This window comes from Vigna unguiculata, chromosome 11 (assembly GCF_037176805.1).
Source record: "Vigna unguiculata cultivar grain cowpea cultivar isolate G323 ecotype 2 chromosome 11, ASM3717680v1, whole genome shotgun sequence".
In the NCBI taxonomy this organism is placed as follows: Eukaryota; Viridiplantae; Streptophyta; class Magnoliopsida; order Fabales; family Fabaceae; genus Vigna; species Vigna unguiculata.
This window is the reverse complement of record NC_140802.1, coordinates 31,707,695-31,724,933: the sequence shown is the minus strand read 5'-3', so window position 1 is coordinate 31,724,933 and position 17,239 is coordinate 31,707,695. Positions and strand designations below refer to the sequence as shown.

Below are 17,239 nucleotides of genomic sequence, written 5' to 3'. Positions count from 1 at the left end.
ACAATCTCATCAGTCAAAAGCGCATAATTAAACACTAAAATAGACCCCCAGCAACCCAACTTTGCATAATCACAGAATAGGCAGTGTATAACCCCATTATTTTCATGCTTTTGGGCCAGAATTCAATAAAACAGTACCAATTCACCCAAACCCCCAATTCATCACATGACTAACCCAAAAATCCATGGCAGAAAGTCATCAATTTCATACAATCAGATCAGAACATAATATTACGGGTTCAGCTCCCCTAACCTGGAATTTTCCCTTGCTTAGACAATTGCAGAACATAGGAAATCCCTCCTTGATCACTAGGCAGCCTAACACCCTCCCTTCATTATGCTCTCAAATTCCAAAACCCTCTCAATTTTCGCACCCTTGCAAGGCCCTCAGAAAATAGCTTCTCCAAACCCCTCTTCTCTCTCAAAAATTGCCTTTTAAAGGTGCCTTAAAAGGGTTTAATGCCTAGAACGAAAATTAAGTTTTAATGGCAAGTTTTATTGTTATTTAAGGCCCCTTTAGTATTAGTTTTCAGCCTTCCTAGCTGCCTCCTGCTAGGGTTCTCTCCCCCTTTTCATATGCATGCCATACCAATTTTTAGCAAAAAGAAGAATTAATTTTCACCACCAAGGTTTGAACTCATGACCACACCAAAGTCAATTTAATGCTAAACCATCAAGCCAACCCATGTTTCTTGCTAACTCACACAATTCAAGTATGGTAACATACGAAATACGCTCCATCATATTATTAAAATCATAATAATTAAATAACACACAATTGGCATACATAGGACTCGAACCCAAGTCCTCTCACACAATCAAAGTACTCTCAACCACTTGAGCTAGTACTTTTCCACATCATACCCATCAAAATTTAATGCCATAAATACACTACATACCCACATTAATTAATTAATTAATTAAATTCCGCGGATCTTACACACCCTACCAAGAGAAGAATACAAGACATTGATCTACTAAGATACTAGAGCAGAACACAAATCTTCCACTAAAAGGTCACTTCACAAAATCTATCTTCGTACACATGCCTATATAGAGCTTTCCATCTTATTTAAACATACCAACTTTCTTAGTGACTCTGGCATGAATGATGTTGCATCCATGAAAGGTATTCATAACTGAGTCTTCCTTGGTAGAAAATGAACATTACACCTGCAGCAAAACAAAGCACTCTAGACCACAAAGTCTATATGATAAATCATAGATATCCCTTTACAAATACCATGTTATTCTTCCTAACTCATGAATTCCCTATTCTTCTCCCATGCTACACCTTTTAATGTAAATCCTCCCTATGGTAAAAACCCCTTAAGACTAAGTACATTCCAACAACCTAAGTGTGTGATAGGTGCCTACCTATTGATCTTAAACAGTGTATGGGACAAAAGCACCAATCAGAAAAACAAAAGGTTACATATGCAATTTTATGTTTCCACCATACCCAAACTTTCACTTGGGCTAGACTGAATATTTCATTTGGATCTGGTAGTTTGATCCTAAAAACTACATGATTCCTATGATTCCAAAGGTTCCACACTATAGCAATCCACACCCCCCTCCATAGCATATTTCCTTTATGGTTGAGGTCCAACAGCTGGAAATGTTCAAAGTGTGCTTGTACTCTATTATGACTTACCCCTAAAGTTCTTGTCCATCTATTACTTCAATTAGATATATTCTTTACTCATTCCTTTTTTTTGATGTTTTAGAAAAGTTAACAGCTAAGTGATTTTGTTGCACTTGTGTAGTGCCTTCCAAGTAACATATATCTTGTGGATAGAAGCTAAAAAGACTATATTTGTGATTGGTTTATGTGTTTTTGTGATCTACTTTCTTGAATAATCAATGAACACTTTATTTACTTGTAGTATTCTTTTGGGATGACAAATTGTTATTGTAATGATTACAAGCTTGCAACCATAAATGTAGACACACTTTGACATACATATGCAAATGGGTTCAAGGATGAAAATGTAATATGCGTCGGAAATTAATGACATTTATGTGGACTTGAATTGAATTAAGTGTTGAACTAAGTTAATATTTTTGTAAGATTATTATGCAATATATTTGAATGCCTTGGTGAAACTAAATAACACTTAATTCATGTTTTTTGGATGTCAAGTATAGTTTTTCTATAATACAGTATATCATTAATATTTTAATAATGTGATTTAGAAAGATGATGTGGTGGCTATTTTCTGTTGAGTTGAGTTACATTAACTGATTATGTGATATGTTTTGTGCATGAGTGAAGTTGAAAATGAGAATAATTGCATTGGTGTAACTTTGACTAATGAATTTGTGATTACCTCAATTATATATTCAGGTGAAAATCATGAGTGAAGTTAGTATAAGAAGTGATTTTAGTGGTGATTGCAAGGTATGAAATATTTTCTCATTGAATTTATTTTGCATATGCTTTTGATTAGAAATGGCACAACTTTACTTATTTTTTTGATGTTTCAGATTTGTTTTAGGCATTCATGTCAAATCAATTTTTTTTTTTTTATTTTGCTGATAATATCCTTGATCAAGTTGCCCAAGAAGAAGGTGTTCAAAATGACGAAGCCGAGCAATCCCAACAAATCAATATGTATGTACAACATATGAATGAATTACAAAAGCATTTAAAGAGTTATGCAATAAGAACTCGTTTTGCAACGTATAGCAGGAGAAAGCGCCATAAATAGTTGACTTAGAAAAAATATCATTTCTGAAGTTAGGATTTATATTGTTAAGTTTTGAAACTTTGTACCGTAACATATTCTAACTTTAAAACAATTGTATTTTATTACAACTTTTATGAAATTGAGATTGATTTATGAAAAGTTCGTGTTTGATTATTGACTATTTGATTAGAATATAGCTGTTGGTTTACAGAAGTGTATTGTTTTGCATATATCAGAATGTTGTTCATAAATCATTACAAAAAATATGTATTTTAATTGGGATTTTTTAAGGAGGGTTATAATAACCCCTGTTAAGACCAAGACATACATGGGCTTTTTTAAACCCTTGAGAAGTTCCAAATGGTTTTTTAATAAACCTTCAGAAAGTTTCACGTTCACGCCCATTTACACCATCCTATTCCTTATTATTTTTCACATGCTCACAAAACCTATAACCCTAAAAGCTTCAAATCTTCATCTCTGAATGGGAAAAATATTTCGTGTTCACATCTCTTTGTCTCAAACCAATTTCACTCTTCGATATTTGATTGGTAAAGGTTTCATTTGCGCTTCTTAGTTTTCCAATTTCTCACACCCTGAATCTCTCATTCGTTTAACTCACAGGGCTATGTTTATTTTCAGGTGCGTTTTACATATCTGCGATGCATTTGACACTAGTTGCTTAGAGGATTTAGTACGCACGGTGTATGTGTTGCGGGTTCACGACGACTGCTTCGAAGGTTCGCGACTACTTCCAAGGTTAACGATTGCTTCAATTTAACGGTTGTGCCTTTTCCTTTCAAAATCATGGTTCGTATCTATTTTTTTCTCTCTGGTGTAATTGTAATTGTTTTGTTTTAGTACAGTAGTAAAATGAGAATTTTCAAATATGAATTAGGAATGAGTTATTTATGTTGTCTTCGTCACTGAAATATTGCGAGTGAAACTAATCATTTTTGTTGATAGTGTCTTGTTCAAAATCTAAAACTATTCAAAGCAGAATTTGCACTTAATTGTAATTATACTGTTATTCAGATTCGAATAAGGAATTCTTTGTGAGGCTTTCCACCATAGTGTATTATACTACTGAAACAGGTGGTCCAAGACTTGTTTCGATCTTAGGGTTGGTTGATTGTGGTGTTATAAATTTTACTTTCTAATTAAGATTTTATTTGTTATATTTATTTTCTTCACGGGTCAAATCCCTTTATGCGTTTTGTATTAGAATTGCGTTAAAAAGCATGAGATTGTGGTAGTCTTCTAATAGAAGCAGAGTGTGAGTGTATCTTGGAAGATTGTGGGGTGTAGTGGGCTTTAGATGTTAAAGTCCATTCTTGAACAAAATGACTATGGAGTTTGTGGATTTAGTAATTGATGGTAATTTAAGTCTAGAAAATGAAATAAAATTGAATAGTTTAGTTTTCAGCAGAGCTAAACCAAGCATTTTAATGTTTAAGTTGGGCTTGGTTATTGTATGAAGTTGATGTTTAGAATTTTGGTAATTTCCTTTTCTAGTGGAATTTCGCAATTTAGTAGCTTAATTTTTATTCTTTATTTCATTTAATATATCACAAAATCCATGAATTGACAGTTTATGTAAATCTTTTAGTTGCTTGTATTTGCTAACATAAGAAGCCAAGGTGGTTTGCTTCTTGAACATTTAATGAAGATTTAATGAAGCTCTTTTGAACTATCTTGAAGCCATTACCATTGAAATGAAGCCTACATTGATGAAGGAAAGGAGATTTGATGTTAACCATGTTGATCTAGGCTAGAACGTGTGCTCTCCACATGATTACATCATTAAGAAAGTGTATTTGACGTTTGTAATTCATGTTGTAGACCTTGTAGCATTAATTAGATGTAGTTTGGTCTTTATTGTCTTTAAAATGTCACTTTTAGTCTGTTGAATGATTTTTCAACTGGTTAAAAGGTTGGCTGTAATAGTCTTAAATTGCAACAAATTCAATCAGTTGGAAGTGTAAGGGTGGATACTTTGTAAATCTTTTGAAATAGTGCAAAGTCAAGCTCAGGTTGCCTTGACAAACTGGATATAGCTCAGATTTGAGTGAACCAGTATAAAATCTCATGGTATCCTCTCTTCTCTAACCTTTCTCTCTTGTATTTTCATTTTAAAGTTTAAAGAACTTGTGCTTTAATCATCTTTTTCACGTTCTTGCATGTTTTCATGTATTGAGCATGTTTGTACAATCATTTGGAACTGGTCTTGATCATTCTTGTGCATTGTTCCTGGTTTAAAACTCGAATTTGCATTTTTTCTAGTATTTTAGTTGATTGTTTTCCTGTTTCAATCGATTGTTTATACCAGAACAAAATCTGTCTAGTAAAATCAATCTGTTAACTCTATTTTTGATCGACTGAAAGTATATTGTCCAGCACCTTTTGCATCCTAACTTGGTGATCTAATTGATTCAATTAAAGGTGGTTTTTAGCTTGCAAAGGTAGCTTAAATTTTTAACTAGCCAATTCAACCCCATATTCTTGGCTTTTCAACCATTTCAAAACTAACAATATTATGTTCCATGGCCTTTTTGTCATCCCCAAAAGCAAATGGAGTGATGGATGAACAAGGATAAGAGTTATGATTGAATAAATTATGATACAATAGTTTTAGCCCTTTAATCTTGTTGTGGCACAATTATCTAGTGTTCATTTGGTTGTACTTATTTTATAGAAATAAATCATTTTTTTCTTATCCATCTTCTTGAGAGTTTTCTAAAAAATAAAGTGCTTTTTTTTTTCTCTCAAAATAATCCCAATACTCATACCCTAGACAAGGTATATATGAAATTGACTCAAGTTCCTTAAAATTTAATTCATTTTAGTTTTCTTCACTCTCTCCCTTCCCCTTCTAATTTGCCTAGGTCGTTCAAAGAAACTATCACTCTTGTTCAACCTAAAATAGTTTTCTCAAAAGCTTGGAGATAATTCAGTTATATTTTTTTTTGTAAAATAAATAAATATGAAATATGTGCATTGTGAGGTTTATTCTCTTTTTTTTCACTAAATTTGGTGGACACATTTTTGGATCTGTTGATTATGCCAAACGAGTAGGATTTGTTGTATGCATAATGCAAAGGCGACGTTCTGGGATTGATGGGAGGACCCTTGCTCGCCAACTTGGATGTAACAAAAGAGGATTCTCACTAAACACTAAGGGAGCATTGGGACTAGAGAAAAAGCCAAGACCTAGTGCCCGTGAAGGTTGTAAGTAACTATCTTGGTAAAGTTAGAAAACTCTGGAAAATGGATTGTCACCAGATTTATAAAGGATCACAACACTATAAAAAAAAGTTAATTTTTGTTGGGGTTTTTTACTGGAGGTTAGAATAACCCTTGATAAGAGAAAAATGTAAAGGGGGATTTTCAAACCCCTGACAAGCGTCCATGGTTATTTAATGAATAAATTTTCTCATTAGCATGTCTTCACTTTTCTATTTATCATTCAGATTCTATTTTCTATTTGCCATAGAATGGTTGTTAGTAGAATTGCCGTACTGAGATCTATGGAAAGAGAGGTTTGATATTTTTGGGGTGGTAAGTTAAGGTTCTAACATAAGTAACGTTTGTGATGTAATGTTTTTTTCTCTTCTTATTTCTCATTAGATACGCTCCCATTTTGGTGTCCAAGGAATAAGTATCGTTTGTGATGTAATGTTTTTTCTTTCCTTTAAATTTTTATTGGTGAGCATTTAATATTTTCACAGTTGACATGTCTATCATGTGAACCTTATGGCCAATTATCCCAAACCCAATTTGATCATGTTCAATATGTTACATTATATCTTATTGAAGTGGTCTCGTTCAATACAAGTTGGGTACCTATTGAAACCCTTATCATAAAGCACAAATTGTGAGGGTATGCAAAATCCTTGGCACAAGTCAACACTTAATACTACATTGGTCAGCATTTTGTTTAGTTTTGTTATTTATTTAACTTGCTTTTCATAAAACTAGAAAGTAATAAAAATCACAAACAACATTTTGATCACTAATTTGCATTCATAATTCATATTAAAAAAGTTTATATTATCCAACATCATCCAAAGGTTTGGATATTGAAAAAAAAGGTCTTACATCATTATAATAGTTTTTCCTAAATTTTTATAACAATGTTTCTATAACTAAGTTAGTGAGGACCCTCCAACAATCATAGGTTCACGAAATCACTATCCAAACCCCACTTTCAAGTAGGAAAACTAAGCCAATCATGCACATGCTTGTGTGATCAAGGGTCAAAACATGTAGCAGTGTGCAAATGCATAATTTTACCATCTAGACATGGTTAATATGATGCTAATGAGTTAGTAAAACAGTGAATTTTCCTAAAGAACTAGTGGAGAATAAAAATCCTAATTCTAGGTAGTCTAGAAAACCTAAAATGAGCATATCACACTCAAAACCAAAAATCTAGTTCATTGATTTCACTTCCCACCATCTGTGATGTTTCTCTACCTCAACACAAGTTCGATTTAATGCCTCTTTGAGTCTCCAATAGCTAGTACAAGTTGTAGGACTGAATATGAAAAAGTCAACTCATGGTCAACTTACCAAATTTTCAACCAATTTAGTGCATCTTTTGCCATTGTTTTTGTAAGTTTTTTTGCCCTTGATTCACTATTTTTGCATCAAAATATGCCACACTAGTTAGTCACTCTAATTCAATGAAAAAAACATAAACTAAGTTCTTTAACTAGACTAGTTATGCATAAATTAAGTCACACAAGTTAGCTTCCACATATCAATTTCGTTTTCCATGTTATTCCTAACTTTTAGCTTAGTTTTCATCATTCTTATACTAATTAAATTGTGTTTGCATCATTGCTTAACATTTTCTTTGCTAGTTTGGTAGTCTTAGCTCATTTTGACCAATTTCTAGTTCATTTTTTGGGTTTTTACTAGGCCAATTCGAATTTGCTTGTTAATTCTGAGTTGTGATATGTTCTCAACCTTTCTTTTGATAATTGGAACTTTTCCAAGTAGTTATATAAGAGTTATGTGCACTAGTTTACTTAATTTCTAAATTGTTGGAGTTTTAGCATAGTTTAATGGTAGTTTGAGGTCTTAGGTAGCTAGATTTTGAGCTGTAGTCTGTTTTAGCAGTGTGAGCTGTTTTCTATTCATATTTTGCCATTAGAAACATGTTAGGATAGTTAGATTAAACTTTCATAGGTTAGCTTAGTACATGCATATACAAAAGGGTTAATTTGGTATACTAGTCTTGGTTTTAGGTAGTGATTTTTGGTAAATCATTTAGATAGTGTCTCTCTTCTTTGAATGCCCTTGAGATTGAGAATGGGAAGGTGCAGCCAGAAAAGAACTTGGTATGATGGGAGTTTAGGGCTTCTGTTTGGAGAAAGATGGCGAATAGTCTATAAGGATCTTGGCAGAAATAAAAGCGAGTGGGTGAAAATTTGAAGGTTGGAAGATGGAATCATAGTTATCGCTCTTTGGTCCTCTATCCCTTCATGTATCAATCAGCCCCTTAAGATCCCCTTTATTGTCATTTGCCAAAAGATTAAATGTTTAAATCCTTGTCATTATGATATCGTGGACAATGGTTCAAAACAGTAATGATGGGTTCTACCGTTGTTCAGTAGAGAAAAAGGAAGAAATCCTAGGGGATTGGTTGCATGGGGTGGTGAGTCCATAATTAATCACTTTCTTCTCCTTGTGCCTTATGTGAGTGATGGAGAGTTGGTGGGAAGGAAAAGAGAAAGGGGTGACATGTGTCACCACATAAGTGGAAAAAGTGAGTTATGGATGGATTCGTGGTGAGATAGGCCATTAAAATGAGTTGTTTATGAGCCTACTATATAGAAGGGTATGAATAGAGTGGGGGAGTGTGGATGGTTGGGCTTAGTTGGTTGTTGAAAGGATGAGTGAAAATGCAAGATTGACTGATGGAGTTTCGAAATAGTAAAATGGGGCTACAAAAAACAAGTATATATCTTTTAGTTAAACCAAACGGAAAAGGCCTTGAATTCATTCTCTTCTTCTTCTTCTTCTTTTTTCTTTTTTTATTTTTTTTATTTTTTTTTCTTTCTTCCCTTTTTTTGTTTATTTTTTTTATTGTTTTTTTTGTTATTTTCTTTTCTTTTCTTAGTTACTTTTTCTTCGAGAAGAAATTCCACAATTTTCATCAAAAATATTTTTGGTTAACTTAATTAAAAGTAAAGAAAAGAAGAAATTAATTAACCACCTATTCTTCAAGCATTTTTTATAAGTCAAAACTTATCTTCCCTGAACGAAATTTGGTGTTCACACCAAGGTTCTCATCAGTGATGGAGGATTCAATTTTTGCAATGCTCAATTGGCAAAAGTGTTGAAACACTATGAAGTGAGGCACAAGGTTGCTTCACCTTATCATCCACAAACTAATGGTCAACGAAAGGTATGTATTCGGGAAATCAAGAAAATTCTTGGGAAGACCGTGCCGTCATCAAGGAAATACTGGTCATTAAAGCTTGATGATGCTTTTTGGGCGTTTAGGACTACCACGAAGACTATAGTGGGGTTATCACCATACTAGCTAGTCTATGACAAATCATGTCACTTGCATGTGGAGAAGGAGCACAAGGCATACTAGGCCTTGAAGTTGCTGAATTGTGAGCCTTCCTTATCTGCTGAGAAGAGGAAGATTGAATTGTTGGAGTTTGAGGAGATGGGATTGAATGCATATGAGAACTCCAAGAGTTACAAGGAGAAGTTCAAGATGTATCATAATAGAAAACTACTTAAAAAGGAATTTCAAACTGGCCAACAAGTGTTGCTTTTCAATTCTAGCGCAAACTTTTTCCTAGCAAGTTGAAGTCTAAATGGTCAAGACCTTTTACCATCAAGGAAGTCAAGCCACATGGGGCGATAAAGTTGATGGATCCTTCTTCAAATGATCCACTAAGAAGTTGGGTTGTGAACGACCAATGACTTAAACACTATTTGGAGAGTGAGGTTGAATGCCTCACTGTAGTTATTTGTCTAGATGACCTTTATGCTTACTGGCATCGAGCTGATGATTTTAAACAAGTGCTTGCTAGGAGGCAACCCGATGTTTAGTGTTTTTCATTGCTATTAGACCTGTTTTTACATATTTTGGGTGCCTCATTCTGGGTTTTGTTCGCCCAATGAGGGACGAGCTCGCATAGTGAGTTTGATTTATGATAAAAATAGTTTCAAAATTATGCAGACTCAGCCAACTATGCTTACTCCCACCTAGCAAACAAGACATCCACAACACTTAAAGATTTTGGCCAGAAAGTTGTTGGACGCATAACTCTCACCCAATGACATAAACATTCTAACTTTGGACTCACTAGGCCGTTAATTCTTTCCCCCAATGTCATTTTGAGGTATTTTTTGCCCTTGGAACCACTTGTTGGGCATACCATTCTCACCCAGCAAGTATAACTCTCTGACTTTGGACTCGTTGGGCCACTAGTTTTCTCGCCCAACAAGTACCTTTTGAAAAAATTGTCTTAGCTTCAAATTTTGTTGGCTAGCCTTAATTTGGATGCTGTTTTTTTTGTTTATGGCATTTGGAGCTTTGATTTCTTTCCACAATAGCCTTGCTTGATTGTGAGGAATTTACTTGCAAATCTAAGTGTCGAACATGTGGATGTCGTGGGATTTTGATTCATTCCTTGAACTGTGTTTGAGTATGACAAGGGATTGAATATTTGAGTGTGTTGAGAATTTTTTTGCTGTGTTATTTCTATGAATTTTATTTTTTCATGATTATTGTAAATGCATATACATACTTGATCAGTAATAAGAAAGGAAATTATTTGTTTTTACTAAAAGAAGCTACTTGGACAAATAGTGAGCCCAAATGCATGATTCTGAATCTTTTTGTGAACCTTTTTTAGCCTTAATGAATTGTTTTGTGATCCCTAAGCCTATAAAAGAAAAATATGGGGGCCTATAAAAGAAAAATAGAGAGAGAATGAGATAAAGGCAAAACAAAAATGTTGCTTGAAATAAAAATGGGATTGAGTTATAAGAAGAATATGGGGGCCTATTTTGTATATGGGGTAGAGGATATTGATGAATGACTTATGTATATATTTGTTCTCCTCTTCTCAAAAGATTTCTTTGAATGCATGAAAAACCACGTTTCTTCTAGCCAAGCCATGCTGAAACGTTTAAAGATCTTTTGATATAAATCAAGTTGTGCGAAGTTTGTGTGAGATGATGTGCGAAGTAGTTTTATGACATGTTGAGTTTAAGTTATATTTGATAAACACTTTTATGCTGAGTGAAACACTGACATGGTGTGAGCTTTAATGATTCTCTTCTCTGGTTCTCATATCTCATTTTGGGTTTCAGGATTTGTGTTGACAGAAGCACCATGCCATGCCATTTTAACTCTTTGAAATGCAAGTGAGTTTTCTCTATTTTGTGAAAGGGATAATGGATTGGATATCATATGCGTCTCTATTTCTTTTGATCAAACTGACCTTAATTCTTTTTTTGATTACCTTTGCTTTTCATGAGGACATGAAAGAGTTTCAGTTTGGGGGAGTTGATAAGTTAGATAATTACCTATTATTTTTATCATGTGTTTTCTATTAGTTGAATGAAAATATTTTCTATTACTTTGTAATTATTTTTCAAACACCGATTTGAATTGCTGTTTGAGGATAATTTTGTAGGAAAAATGGAAGATTGGAGTAGAATTAATAGTAGTTACCTGGAGTTGCTCGTCCAGTCGCTAAAATCTCTCGCCTAGTAAGAAAGACTTGACCGTCTAGTGAGGATACCTAGCCAACGTGTCATGAAAGCTAAAGCTCCCAAAGCGAGAGGATCTTTTATCTCAACGTGAAATCAATTTTTGGAAAACATTAAAAGTGTCAAGACTTGAAGAGAAAAGTAGTTTTTGGTAGGGAAACGCTATTGAGACTCAAGACATGGGCTGAGGCGCTTCTAAAGTTCAAAGGATCCATCTTTCTTCATCCATTCCACCATTTCAATTCCATTTTCTATTCTATATGTATAGGAGTAGCTAAACTCCATGTCATTGGGGTTGGATGTAATGTACCTAAACTCATTGTAGTTTCTTCTTTGCAATAGAATATCTTTTGTTACTTTTGTGTTCTATCTTCATTATTTATGTGCATGATGGAATATCTATGCATTTTTTGTGGTACCTAATCATTGGAAAGTGTTTTGGAACCTAGGCATGGATATAACATCTAAGAGATTTGGTTTTAGATATAGACTTAAGCTCTTGTCCATTCTAAACATCTTTTATTAATGTGTATCTTATGTTTAAATTTCTAAAGGATTAGTATTTTTAGATAAAGGTTTAAAACTTACCTCTAAGGGATTAGGGCTTCAATACCTTTGATGTCAATGCTTAAGTATGTTACAGATATATTGTGTAGATGATTGCATAGAGTTTTGGTCATGAAATCTAACCCTAGTGAGTCTTTACCTTGATCATTTTATAAAGTTTGCATTTAGTAATTTTATACGCTTTCAACTTATTTCAAATCAATATGTTCATATTCATTGCTTAAATTACTAACTAATCATAGTTAGCTAAATAAAACACAAATTCATTGGGAAAACGATACTTGGACTTACTACTTTTACTACATGTACTATTTAGTATACTTGCGAAAAAGTTAACACTATTGTAATTTATCGTGTTGATTATGATCACCGAGTATAACAAATTTTAGGAATTCCACACAATTTTCCTCATAGATTGCCTACTTGAAAAGTTTGAGAGTTCTCATTTCCTTTCATTTCTAAATTGACCTTTATGATTGTGTTGTTGTTGGTTTCCCATTTTATTTGGAGTTGATCATTAACTTGGTTCGCTTGGTTCGCCGAGGATAACAAAACCAAATCACTCTTTTTCTCCTCCCCCTCCTCCCAACATGAGTCATCACCCAAAATCAAATCACTTGTTGCATGCCTTTGTTCTTTGTTCACACTCCTTTCAACAATGGGCTATATAGTGGAAAGCCATTTTCTACATTCACACTCATATATTTCATTTTGCACTTCTGCTTATGCCACTTAAAATTCTCTCCACTTTAATAGTGACAAGTGTTCTTACGTTTTCTCTCTCCCTAACAAACTCTCACCTTTTCTTCGCTCCACTCTACACACAGGCCAAAAGAAAACACACATTGACCTCACAAGTTTCTTCCACACCTCCATCAACTTCACTCTTGCACACATAAACACAGATTGGACTATAGTGGGCTAGACGACAGTGGGCTGGACTAGAGTCGATTGTTGTTGGGGCGGTGTTGGGCTGGACTAGTGTTGTTGAAGACGAGTGTGGCCATTAAGAGGCAAAAAGGTCATGAAAAGATTTTGGAGGATTTGAAACTCCTAGATCAAATTTTCATAAGCCTGATCACGTTCTTCTGTTCGTTGTGTGAATCAATTCACGACCTCCTCAACACTAGTGGAAGAAGATGCTTGTTGTATGTGGATACCTCTTCCAGCAGAGTAACTTTTGCTAAGTTATCTAATCCCATAAAGTTTTCATTTATTTATCCACCGACAACGTCAACCCAGGAATGTGTCCCAATGATGTCTTCTTGATCAACATTATCATTATGCTCTAACGCATCAGCACCTGCCCTTGGCTCAAATCTGTCCTGTGAAAGTCTAATTAAAAATTCTTCCTTTTAAAGAAAACAATGAGAAATTAGTTAAATATGGTATAATATTTAACTTTTAAGGAAATAATAGTAAAATTATTTGCTTACATGTGTCCTTCGAGACCTTTCATAAATAAATTGGCCAGATCCCTTGCGAAGACAACTTTGGTAAAATACCTCATCAAATATGCCTCCCGCCCCAACTCTTTTGCCTTTAAAAAAATAAAGGGTTATATATATACATGGGTTTTAAAAGACGTAATTTATATCATAATATGGAAATAAAAAGAATTAAGGTTTATATCATACGAAGGGCATGCTCATAAGTGGTAATGGAACCACCTATGTGTAGGGTCCCACCTTTTCTAAAGTTCTATTCCTTTAGGTTGTAGCACATTTTTTGTGACAATTGGGAGAATTCTAATGTTCTCACAATCTATTCCAGATATGGTCCCCAATCCAAAAAGGATGCTCTCTTGCAATCTTAACATCTCTAAACATCTTAGATAGCCTATGAGATGCTCTACTATGTAAATTTTTTCTAATTTGAGCTTCGTGCTCAGATCTCCACTGAACCTTTATTTGTAAAAATAAATAAATTACAATTCATCTTGACAACACAATATGCATGGTAATTAAAGTCTAATAGTAGTGGACATCTATTTTGCATTAGAGTTAAATACATGAAAGTAAATTTGTTATTTCTCTCTTTTATTTCCCATTTCGTATTAAGTGATTAATTATCAAAAGTAAACCCAGTTAATTTGATAGGTAGACTTAATTATATGCTACTAACACACTTTACGAAATTATGCTAGTGTATTTGAGATAGTTGAGTTCTTATAACTATGTTTGGGTCCAATCCTTACATAAATTTTAAAATAGATAACACTTGTTTTTGAAAGCTCTACCCTTTAAATGATAATTTTCAACCATCAAGTGGGAAACATCGAGCGTCGAGGCAAACATAAATATTTGTGCATAAGGTCTCAGATCTAATCACTTGCATAGTGGCCTGTATGCTTACATACGTCGTTGTAATGAAAATTTTCAATGGCCCATATTTCTCCCTAACAATGTGACATCCTATTTAATAGAAATTTCTTATAAATAAAACATATTTTAAGGTTTGGGATTGATAAAGATGGACTATATTAAGGTTGGTCAAGGTTTAGGCTTAGAGCGGGGATACTATAGGGGAAAGATTGAGTTTTATGAAGAATGAATTGAAAAAAGACATCCCAAATTTAGCTTAATTGCTTGATTGCTCATGCTAATTTTGAAGCTTTGAAAATATCTCTGAACACACTTTTTCAATCTTTTTTTATCATTTTTTTTAAAACAAACATATTAGTAAATCAAAATTTTCCTCGAAATTAAAACTTTCGAAAGATAATAACCAATCTTTGATTTGTGTGAACTTTATTAGGCTTGTATCGTGGTCAAGGCTAAGGGTGTGAAAGAAAATGATAGTAAAGGCCCAAGAAAGTGATGTAAGGGTTGTTTGGAACAAGGATATATAGATAATGTTTCATTAAATATTGGTTTGACTTCTTTTTCTTCATAATTTTTTTTTATATTTTTACCTTCTATTCCCATTCTCAAACTTTTGCTTCTTTTCTTTTTCTTTTCTTGATATGACCATATAATTTTATTTAGTTTTCTTCTTCTTCTTTCGTTTGATATTTTGTATTGGTGAACTACTAGTTGAATGAAACAAATGCAAACATTATGTCAAATCTCAGTGTGAGGGTGACCCTTATTTAGGGTAATTTGAATGAAACATTTTATTTTCCTTTTTCAAAGCTCAAATGGGGTAGCAAAGGATAATAATTTTTTTATATAGAAACAAGTCCACACATCATTCAAAACATGATTATTTAGAAAAAAATTAATTTACAGGAAAATAATTTATTTCATGTGACAAGATGTCCCTTGTTTTGTTCTCTTTTTTTTTTCTTTTTTTGTCTTATGTTTGGTTAGACTATCCTTCAGAATTTTTAGTCTTGCAGACATTTCTTCATTTTTTTTTTCGTTTTGTTGTGTGTTAAAAGAGTTGTTTGTAATCATCCTAAGGTAGTGTCCCTTTTTGTGATAATCCTTCATGAATAATGAAAACATGGTTGATGGTGGAAGAGAGATGGAAAGGGAGATGGATTCGAGCAATTTCATGTATGCAAGATTAGATGGATGTTTCAAAAGAAATGATAAAAAATAATATTTTCTTCCCTTATTCAATCTACTGTTTTGACCAAAAAAATGTTTTATTATTTTCTCATTTGTCATAAGAAAGATTCTAAGAATTTGATGATAAGGAAAGTGAAACACAATTTGAACTTATTGTAGTGCAATTTTTTTGCTTTGTTTTTAATTATGTCAATGCATGTTATGTGTTTGAAAATATGGATAGGGTACCATGAAGGACCACAAAATGGTAATGCAATGCATGTTTGTGCATCATAGGGAATTTATTCACTTGATATGCTAATGAAATGCATGTTTAAACCTTTGGGAGAATTTTTCCCTTTTTTTTAAATGGTGTGATGATAAAAATTGTTATGAATTTATTATTATATACAAGGAAAGGTGAGGGTAAAGGATGCAGATAGTCTCCCTTTGGTGCCTTAATTTAACAGAGGTTTGATGCTTAAAGTTATAAAGCAAAGTATACTTACTCATAAGGATAGTTCCCTAATACCTAAAGATCAAGGTCACTAGAGTTATGACCCAGTTCATGGCATTTCCCACGATAATTGGTAAAAATAAGAAGTGAGAGTACCAATGAAGCAAAGAGAATCTAGTTGGGATTCTCATAATGACCACTTCGGAAGTACATACATTGTGGCACTACTACACAATCCCGTCGAATTCTAAGCAACTTAGACCTGGGTATAGGGGCCAACTAATGTAATGAACAAAATGTGTGTGTGTGTGTGAAGGGAGAATGCAATGTATACCCCCACCTCACACTCATTCCAAATACAAAAATAAAGAAGAAAATACACATACAATTATTCCAAATATGAAAAAGAGATAAAAATATACATACCCAAAAAGAATAAAAAAGGGAAAGAAAAAATATAAAGAAAAACTACATTAATTTTCCAAAATCAAATAAATGGCCTAACTCTCTAGCATTTCCTAGTGGAGTCGCCACCTATCGCAACCAAAATTGCGACGAGACAACGAACCAAAAGTAAAATTTGCAAAAAAAGAGTTTGAAGTTGCCACCCATAATTTATTTTGGAAAACTACGAAAAAACCAAGAAGATAACACAATGTCTGCAAAAAATCAGATTTTGGTTCCGGGAGTCAGTTACGCGTAGGGAAGGTGTTAACACCTCACAACGTCTGTCCTAAGACTGTACCTTTAACTAAACATGGAAAAGGATGTGATTTTAAAAAAAAATGTTATTTTTCCCAAAAATAATAATAAAAGAATGTACAAAAGGAACAATTTTTTTTTGTTTTTTAGGCACGACAAGGATTAATCCTCGCTCCTACTTATCTCCATTCACAATGGAGAATCAGGGTTACATAGTTCTTTTTGAAAAACCTATTTGAAAAAAAAATAGATATTTTTTTTTTTTTATAATTTTGACAACCCTTTTATGTTCTTTTGGAATTTTTTAATTATTTGAAAAAAGGTGTCATGGGACGCGAATGGCTAGATAGACAAAAAAAAGTAAACAAAGAAAATTACATTTTATTTTTGGTTATATATATATATATATATATATATATATATATATATATATGCATATATTTTAGAAAAAAATAAATTTGAATATGGGTGTAATGCAATGCGATCTGCCGGATAAACACGGAAAGAAATAAGAAAAAATATTTTTTAATGATTTTGTAAAGTAAAATATTTGTAAATAGCAGAAAATAATGTCTTTAA

The 17,239-nt window shown here is 33.1% G+C and overlaps 1 long non-coding RNA gene across 1 annotated transcript; it reads left to right on the top strand.

Annotated features, from left to right (window-relative positions):
- The first annotated feature begins 3,006 nt into the window (after positions 1 to 3,006).
- Positions 3,007 to 4,801, top strand: LOC114168724 (uncharacterized). Its single transcript, XR_014986192.1, has 2 exons — positions 3,007 to 3,243; positions 3,335 to 4,801. It is a non-coding gene; the product is annotated as an uncharacterized LOC114168724 (long non-coding RNA).
- The last annotated feature ends 12,438 nt before the right edge of the window (positions 4,802 to 17,239 follow it).